The sequence below is a fragment of the Herpailurus yagouaroundi genome, unplaced genomic scaffold, assembly GCF_014898765.1.
Source record: "Herpailurus yagouaroundi ecotype Mexico unplaced genomic scaffold, PumYag 184, whole genome shotgun sequence".
Lineage (NCBI taxonomy): Eukaryota > Metazoa > Chordata > Mammalia > Carnivora > Felidae > Herpailurus > Herpailurus yagouaroundi.
This window is the reverse complement of record NW_024412415.1, coordinates 18,565,645-18,574,023: the sequence shown is the minus strand read 5'-3', so window position 1 is coordinate 18,574,023 and position 8,379 is coordinate 18,565,645. Positions and strand designations below refer to the sequence as shown.

Genomic DNA, 8,379 nt, shown 5'->3' with positions numbered 1-8,379 from the left:
GTCCCAAAAGGGAAAGGTCAACTGTCCAACATACTTTCAAGTGTAGATGAGGCTGATTGCAATGGAGACTTTTCATCACCAGCACCTTAAATGGGGTTGTCTGTAGCTGGCTGAAACTCATCACCATTCACACGTTTTGATACACATAATTATGGGAGGGAAGTTTGGAGTTTTTACAAACCCATTCTTCCCACACTGGACCAGTGGTTTGTTTCATGATCATACTTAATACACTTCTTACCCAAAACTAAAAGGTAAAAAATAAAACTTTATGAACACGTTTTGGTTTGGCTATAAGGAACTGTCTTCCTTGTATCTTGTAGGTTCCTCTCCTATGGAGAAGCGACCAGAAATATTGGTCCCTCTATATATGGGGGTATCTGATCTCCTTCTTTCTTTCCTCCTTCAGACAAGCTGGCCTTCCTACCGAAAGGGCTGGAGTGAAAGGGTTAAAGGTTTTCTGGTCAAAATGACCCAACAGAAGGAGCCCGGCCCAGAGCTGAAATCTAAGTGCTAATGACCGCTGCCCTTCACCCCACTGCTGTCCACCGGCCGGACCTGCGGCTGGGCGGGGGCCAGGGCTGGGAGAGGGCACAATGTTCTGCATTTAACATTTGAACTTCTCCTATGCGAGGCAGCAGGCCGTTTTGTCCTGAGGTCGCTGACCCTGGCTCCCCCATCAGCTGCCCTGAAACCTTAATTGAATGACAGATGGTCATCTTCGAGGTCTCCAGAAGCTGCGCGCTGCCAGCCGCGTGGGGGCTACGGCCCCAGGCCCCAGCGGTCCTGCCCCGACTCTGCCAGCAAGGGGAGGGCGGCCCAAGCATCAGGCGCAGGAGAACAGCGGGGTCAGTGGGCCATGGCTGCGCTCCCGGTGGAAGCCAAGGCCTCAGTGGCCGCGCGGGAGAAACCGCCGGATCCTAGTGCCCCTGCCAGCCTCCCGGGTGGAGCGCCCACGCCAGGCCTACGGCAGGGCGTTCTCCCTGGCAGCTGGAAGCCTGGCCCAGCCTCAGGCCTTTGGAAGCGGCCGAAGCGGGACAAAACCGCGTCTTCTATGCCGAAAGGCCTAAGTTCCAACATCCTCGGGACCCGCAGCCTCGTGGTCGGGAGCCTGTGTGGCCTAAGGCCAGCAAGCCATTGTCCAATCTCAGGACGCCCACCTCCAGGCCTGGCCCTCCCTCCAGGGCCCGCAAGGAGGCCGGATTCCGGGCGGACCGCTCTACCGCACGCGGCCTGCCCTAAGCCGCAAGGAGTGCCTTCGCGCGAGCGCGGTTCCCGGTCGAAAGCCACTCGAGCCTCGCTGTTCCCGAGGGTCCCTGCGCCTCCCGGGCTAATACCTGAGAGCTGGAATCTCAAAACCATCCCACTGCGGGGAGCTTTCGGGGTAATAAGGTAAAAGATAGGAGCCCAGAAAGACGCCCGGCGGCACCACGCCTAGCCACGCTGCCTCAGCCCTCTGCCCGCGCTCTAGTGTCCTTTTGTTATTATTATTTTTTTAAATAAAAGCTGCGAGTCCTACAATTACTAGGATTACAGTGAGCGGGTATTGATCTGTAGCCGGCATTGTAGGATCAAGCAGGCGGGCGGAGGCAGACATCTCAGCCCCCACCCCTCGTCGCCATCTAGTCCAGCAAAGCGCTAAAAAAACGTTTCTAAATGTTTGATTTCAGACGCACCGTCAACACCTGCTGCAAAAGAATGACCCTCCCCCCACCCTCTCCTACCCACCAGAGCGACCACACCTCCTTCCCTCCACCCGTGGGCCTCCCAGGCCCGAGCCAGCTACGCCACCACCTTCAGCCTTCCCCCCCACCCCGCCGCCGCTTTTTTTTTTAATTATTGAGGGAAAATATACACATAAGCAAAAAAAAAAAAAAAAAAAAAAAAAGAAAGAAAGAAAGAGAAAAAAAGAAAGAAGAAAAAAAAAAACCTCTCTGGCAGGCGCGAGAGGGGGTGGTGAGAAGGCCAGGGAAGGCGGTAATGCAACCCTAATGCACAGATAGCTGACATCAACTTCCGTCAGGCAGCTCCTGAAGATCGAACCTTTCGATTGTAACTGGGACAATTTGCATAGTGATTCCCTTTCAGAGCTTTCCCGGGTCCATAACAAGCCCAGGCAGCTATTCAAATGCAAGTTGCAACCCCAAATGCGAGGGTGGCCTGACCAAAAGGAGCCACCCGGCTCCTGGGAGAAGCGAGACCCGTGCTCCGGCTCTCATCCTTCTCTGTTCTTCCTTTTCTCTTTCTCTTCTCCGGTTCCTGATTTAGCTGGGAGCTGTTTATTTATGGCTGCAAATGTGTGTGTGCGAGGGAGAGGGAGAATTGATCTTTGCCTGGATTTAAAGATGGAGCCGAAGGCGCTGGAGGGAATTTGGGTTTGTGCGTCTGGCTCAAACCCTGCGCGCCAAAGGGGGCCGTTTGGCACGGAGCCCGAGGTCTTTCTTTCTCGCACCCCTCACCTCGCGACCCTGCAGGAATCCGCGGGCCCAGGAGCGGCCTGACTGACCCACCTGCCCCGGGCTGAGCTGTCGAGAAAGGCTTCATGGAGGGGGCCAACCCGTCCCGGTCTTTAAAATGAGCACAATAAAAGGTATCACCTGCGACATGTGCGGATTATTTTTTCTTAGGGTTCATTGACGCGGGAGCGGGGTGGGGCGGCTTATAGGTTCTGAGGGGGGGGGGGGGAATTAGGGTGCCTGAAATTAGACTCCCCAGTTTCCCGGTTTCTTTCACATTTGAAATTATGCAGATTGACTCTCGTTTCCCTCCCTCCTTAGGGGGGCAAATCCTCCAACGCGAACCAGATCGCTTGTCACAGAAGCAACTTGCCATGAAATCCGCTAATGCGCCGCGACTCGCCCACCGGGGTAAGCCAGTCTCACAAGCGCGTGCGGGGGGAGGGGGTGGGTAAGCCGGGGCAGGGGCTCCAGGGGCCCTGCCATTCAGGTCCACTGATGAGCTTGTGGCCACGCAAACAGGGTGGGGAGCCGAGGGCGGAGGGCAGAAGCCGCGTCACGGCCTGGGTGCCAAGCGGGGGCGCCCCCCTCCCGCCTGCCCTCCCAGCCACGACCGCTAACGGGTCCTCCTGGCGAGTTTAAAGTAGCAAATGAGGGCAGGGAGGAGGACTCCCAAGCAGGGAGTAAATATCCCGGCGTGCCCAGCTGGGTGGCCGGTACGCGAGCGCGTATGCGGTTTGTGCGCGGTTCTCCTGCGAAGCAGCGTGAGGATGCAGAACAGCACCTGCATTTGTGCGCGTTGTGGAACTGGAGCCCTCGGAATTCACATACGGGGGTAGTGGGGAATTACCCCGATTGGAACTTGTCTCCACATCCCTAGAGAGCTTCCCGCTTTCTGAATCTCCCAGGTTGCTCGGTTGGCCCTCCAAATTCAGCCCAAACCTGCTAAAGATGATCACAGGCCACTATTCTTGCAGCACTGACCATTATCTCAATGGCAGAACCAGCTTCTCTGGTGAGAGAGCAAAAAGCGGCGGCTAAATTTATTTTCTTTCTTTTCTTTTCTTTCTTTTCTTTTTTTGAAGTTGTGAGAAATTGTAGGCTTCTTAAACTCATAGAAGCAGCCGAACACATATTTGCCCATGTTCTTTGCTTATATTGGTTCCGGTGCTGGAAGCTGTCAATCCATGAGCTTTTTCGTTGTACTCGTTCTATGCAGAGCACTCGGGATATTTTTCTCATCTTTTAAACCTTTGTATCTTAAAAAATATATAGAATGCTCTCCTGATTGTTTCATAATAGGTTTCTTAAAGACTAGATATGTAGAGGGAGTGTTTGGGATTGAATGGTAAAAAAAAAGCAGACTGGAAGGTACAAATAAACCCAGTGCAAATTGAAAACAAATTGAACGAACGAAATGATTATGAAAGAAGATGAGGGAATTAACTAGGCTGGGAAGAATAGGTTTAAGGTCTGAAGTTTGCAGATTTAATGTCCATAGGTAACAAATTGAAAAGAATTAAACCTATGCCTTTGCCTGTGTGTGCACAACCAAAGAGCACACATCCTCCTGGCTATCTTGGTCAACTGCACATTTATTTCAAGGTATTTCAAAGGGCAATTCAGCTTTGAGATGCTTTCCTGTTTTGGGCAAACTACAACTAGTTAGGTGACCTTTAGTTCTGGGTGGAAAACAATTTAAAATTTATTTCCGGCTGTAGAAAAAAAGTAAAATTTTTACAACTCTGATAGTTAAATTATTACAGGTTTCTAAGGAGTTAATTTGATGTAAATAACCTACTCTTCTGTGAGCACAGGAGTAACTTAGAGGCCTTGGCTACAAGAAGCTTCTGTCTGATGGTGACAGCTTTGTGTGTCTGAGGGGAGTGTGAGGAGGCTCTGAACCTAGCTTTGGGTTTCTTGCATCCCTCTCCCTCTCTTAAAACAGTAACTCAAGATGTAAGTAAAAGTGTTTTCATTTTTTATTGATCCTCCTAACATCTTTCATTATCCAGCATGTAGCCACAGCAAATTATTGCTCATTTGATACCGAGAATTCTATTGACCATCGCTTTCATTGGAGAGAGAATTCTAACTACTCTGCTGCTGTATAGTCAGTCAAAGCTAAGGCTGAGGACGTTCCTCTGCTAAAACTGAAGTAAATTGAGCCCTCTGCCTCCAGGAATTGATGGAGATATGTTCATTACATTGGGCCACGTGAACATGCATAAAAATCTGCTTTTTACTCTGCTGACCTTGCCCCCATTCATGCAAAAGGTCGGCCCCTTTGGAACAGATCTGCCGTCTTGGAGGGCTAGGTATTCGTTTGCCTCTCCTGGATCCCTTGTGACAACTTCTTTCCAATTCTGACCAGGGTTGGAACAAAGGAAATGATGCAATGATGCAAAGGAAGCCTGCTCCTGTGGTCAATCCTGTGCTCAAAACCAGTCCAATTTGGACACCTACAGAAATCATTAAACCTCCCCACCCTCACCAAAATAAAAATAAATCTCCTAAAATATCCAGATGAGTGACTTTATGGTCTGGATATGATTTTCTAAATTAAACTGAACGCCCCCCCCCCCACAAACACACACACCAAGACCCCACCTTATCAGACAGGGCTAAGTAGGGGAGGAGAGAGCTCTGAGATCAGCATCTGTTCTCTCTTTGGTTGGCAAAGAGAATGATGGGCCAGGCGAATCCTGCGCTCACCTCACACCAGAAGCCAAGCAGGTGGAACCTCAAGCCTAGTGAAGGAGTGAAGGTCTGACCTTTGACCTGGAAACCCCAGCTCTGGGACTCTCAAGGCTGGAGACAGAGGCCAGTAAGGAAAAGAGGCTGGAGAGATGGACAGGGATAGGAGACTGCCGGGTTTGTTCCCTGAGAAGCTGGTAGATGAATCTGCCTTGACACAGGAAGGAGCTGGAGCTACCACACAGCAGAGGCCACCCAATGCCCCAATCCTCGTTCGGCCTTCCTCCTTCCAAAGGCAGCCTCCTCTAGCCCTGCCTGTCAGGACCCAGGGCCTTCACCTCCTCTCTTTGGGCATCTCCCGGCAAGGTACCTGACTCGAGAGTACGCTGGATGGGCCGGACAGGGCAGAGAGCAGCATCGAGCCCGATACCGAAAGAAGGCTGATCTGGTGGGGCTGGACTGCTGCTAGCCCAGTTTCGGCACCCAGCCGGGCCTGTCAGATTTCCAAGTAACAAGCAATCCATGCCGGCTTCACCTTAAGCCCTCGACCGGGAGAAGAGGCCAAACGACCTTGGAGAAGCCACGTCCCTGGGGACTCCATAGAAGAGAGGGTTAGGTTAGGTTTCATTTCAGAAACCTCCAGGAGATAAATCCTCCAGGTTCCAGAACAAAAGGAGAGCCAATTAACGACTTTAACAAATGAATCCGCGGCTTGTGCAACCCATTAAACAGAACCAGCTCCAAATCGGAAGGCGCGGGGGAATTCTAAGGGACCTGGCTTGGTAGTTATTTTCCTAATTGTGCTAAGTGCTCTTGAAGCTATTCACACTCTCTCGCAGGCCACGCTCCATGAACCTTAGTGCGCGGTTGGGAGCCACTTTGTTCTAGAACAAGGCAGTGAACGAGTGGGAGCCTGCTCTGGGCACGCTGGTCTCTGACTGAAGAGCAGAAGCTGAGAGATGAGGGTAGATTCTAACTCGGCTACTGGGGGTAAAGGTAAGGGAGAGGGAAATGAATTTGAGACGAGATTCACATGGTGGATTTTTTTTTTTTTTTTGGTTTTTCTTTTTGTTTTTAACGTAGATAAATACCCGCCGGCGTTGGTGTAACCAGCGCACGCCCAATACACTCGTATTCCTCGAATGCGCTCACCGCCGGCCACACTTGGAGAATCCAGTGCAGAGGTTTCCGAAACCCCATTTTCCTGATTGCAGCCCAGACTCTGGAAACCCACGAACCTTCGGGGGAAGGGAGCCTGTTCCGGGCCAAGCGGAGGGTCACGCGCGAGCGCGGGCCAAGCAGAGGGTCAGGAGCGAGCGCGCACATGCACACACACACGCGCGCGCACATACACATACGCACACGGATGTATACACGCACTAGGACTGCGATGGAAGATGCAGGGTGGCTGGACGAGGATCTGGGAGGCTACGACTGAGGGAAGCTCTGGCGCTGCCAGACCTGTGCAACCTCTAAAGCAGTGTCATCCTTAGAGTTATTTAAGGGAACAAGACCTGGGACATGGGTTTGAGTTAAAGAAATTAGGGGCAAGGTACAGATGGCCCAGCACATCTTTAGAATGAAGCAGAACTGAGAACTGAGGAAGCTAGACCCGCACTGCTGTAAACTGAAGGTTAGGAAATATAATACCCTCACACACAGCAGCAGCACATGTCTCTGATGACTGGCGAGCTCATCCCTGAGCAAGGGGTCTCTGGCCTCGCCACTGAGCTTCACAAACGCCCTTTCAGCCTCCTCCAGGTTTTGCCAGGCAAATGAAATGAGCAGAACACCATAGTAAATTATTTTGTTCAGCCCTCTGTCTTTTTATGAGAATAAAAGGCAACACTTTGTCATTTTTAATCGTATAAGCAGACAATAAACCTAATTTCGATATTGATTTTTTCCAGAATCAAGTGATTTTGTGCAGTGTCTGTTGTGTTTCCTTTCCAAGGAATGGCCGCTTGCTGGTAGATTGTGTGGGTATAATGCTGCATCTACGCAGCGGGCGATTATCTGTAACATGCAGTTGATGGTGGACTTTGAAGCCAGATAGGTGAGAGGTGGCTCTTCCCGGATGGCAGGAAGTTTCGTTTTTGTCTAATTATCTAGATAATGGTTTCAACTGGGCTGCCTCTAGAGCCCTAGGGTAGATTTAAGGCTCTCGGCTGGCAGTTTTACGAGTTATGGCCTCAGAGATTCACTTTAATTTTTTTCAAAATATAGCCAAATAAATAAAAGTAAAAACAACAACCTAAGATTCTTGCTAATATCAGGGGCCCAGATGGCACCCGGAGGAGCATTAGCAAGGGGAGCACACTCTCCCTGTTTGTCGAGTTCCAAGCCTGGGAAAGGGGTGCCACTGAGCCAGCTGGACATGGCCACTGCAAAGACTCAGCTGAAAGTGTCAGGGGATACCTGTTACAGCAGAAGGGCCTAGAGGGTGCTCCCTCTGCATTCTGGAGCTCACTTGCCTCTTTTCTTTAAAAAAAAAAAAATATTTGATGTCTGTGCAGAATACAGTGAGCACCTTTCATAGGAAAGTCTTGAGGTGCAGAGAAGTAGACCAGGCCTCTCTGCTATAGAAGGAAGAGAAGTAAGAAGGAAATGAGGGAAGAAAGCTTCAGAGGAAAAAAATAATGAGAATAGAAAGGGAGAGGTAGAAAAGAAGGAAGGTAGCAGAAAATTAAAAAGGAGAGGTGGAGAGGAAAGAATAGAAGGAAGGGGGAGGGAAATAAAAAGAAGTGAAAAAGATGGTGAAGGACAGGAAGAAAAACAAAATTTAAAAGAACTAAAAAATACAAAAATACCCCATCCTTTGCAGGAAACTGTAGTTGACCTGGAACATTTCCTGTGGCTCCATCCAGGTGGCTCCTACTCCCTCCTGAAACGGAGAACAAATGACTGGCCCAAGCATAAATTAAAAGCCTCCCAACTTCCTACTCTAATCCAAAAGACTAGACTCAAAACCAACCAGACTGAGTCATAAGGGGAGGACCCACCTACTATCCTAGCATCTTTTATAAGGATGCCCTTATAATTAGCAGGGAGGGGTCGCCCTCCCCCCCCCCTTCCGCTTGCAAACGCCTGGGACGCTGCCTATGGGAGGGGACCTGGTAGCCCTATGCCCCCCCCCCCCCACGCAGGGTGTGGGGGTGGAACCTCGGGCCTGAGAGTGACCCTGGGGCTTTGACCTTTCCCTGCCGTCCTCCAGGGTCAGTATTTA

The 8,379-nt window shown here is 50.7% G+C and overlaps 1 long non-coding RNA gene across 1 annotated transcript; it reads left to right on the top strand.

The window, feature by feature from the left end:
• Positions 1-2,123: 2,123 nt before the first annotated feature.
• Positions 2,124-7,069, top strand: LOC121041725 (uncharacterized). The gene is made up of 3 exons (XR_005795827.1): positions 2,124-2,590; positions 2,778-2,867; positions 6,237-7,069. It is a non-coding gene; the product is annotated as an uncharacterized LOC121041725 (long non-coding RNA).
• Positions 7,070-8,379: the final 1,310 nt, after the last annotated feature.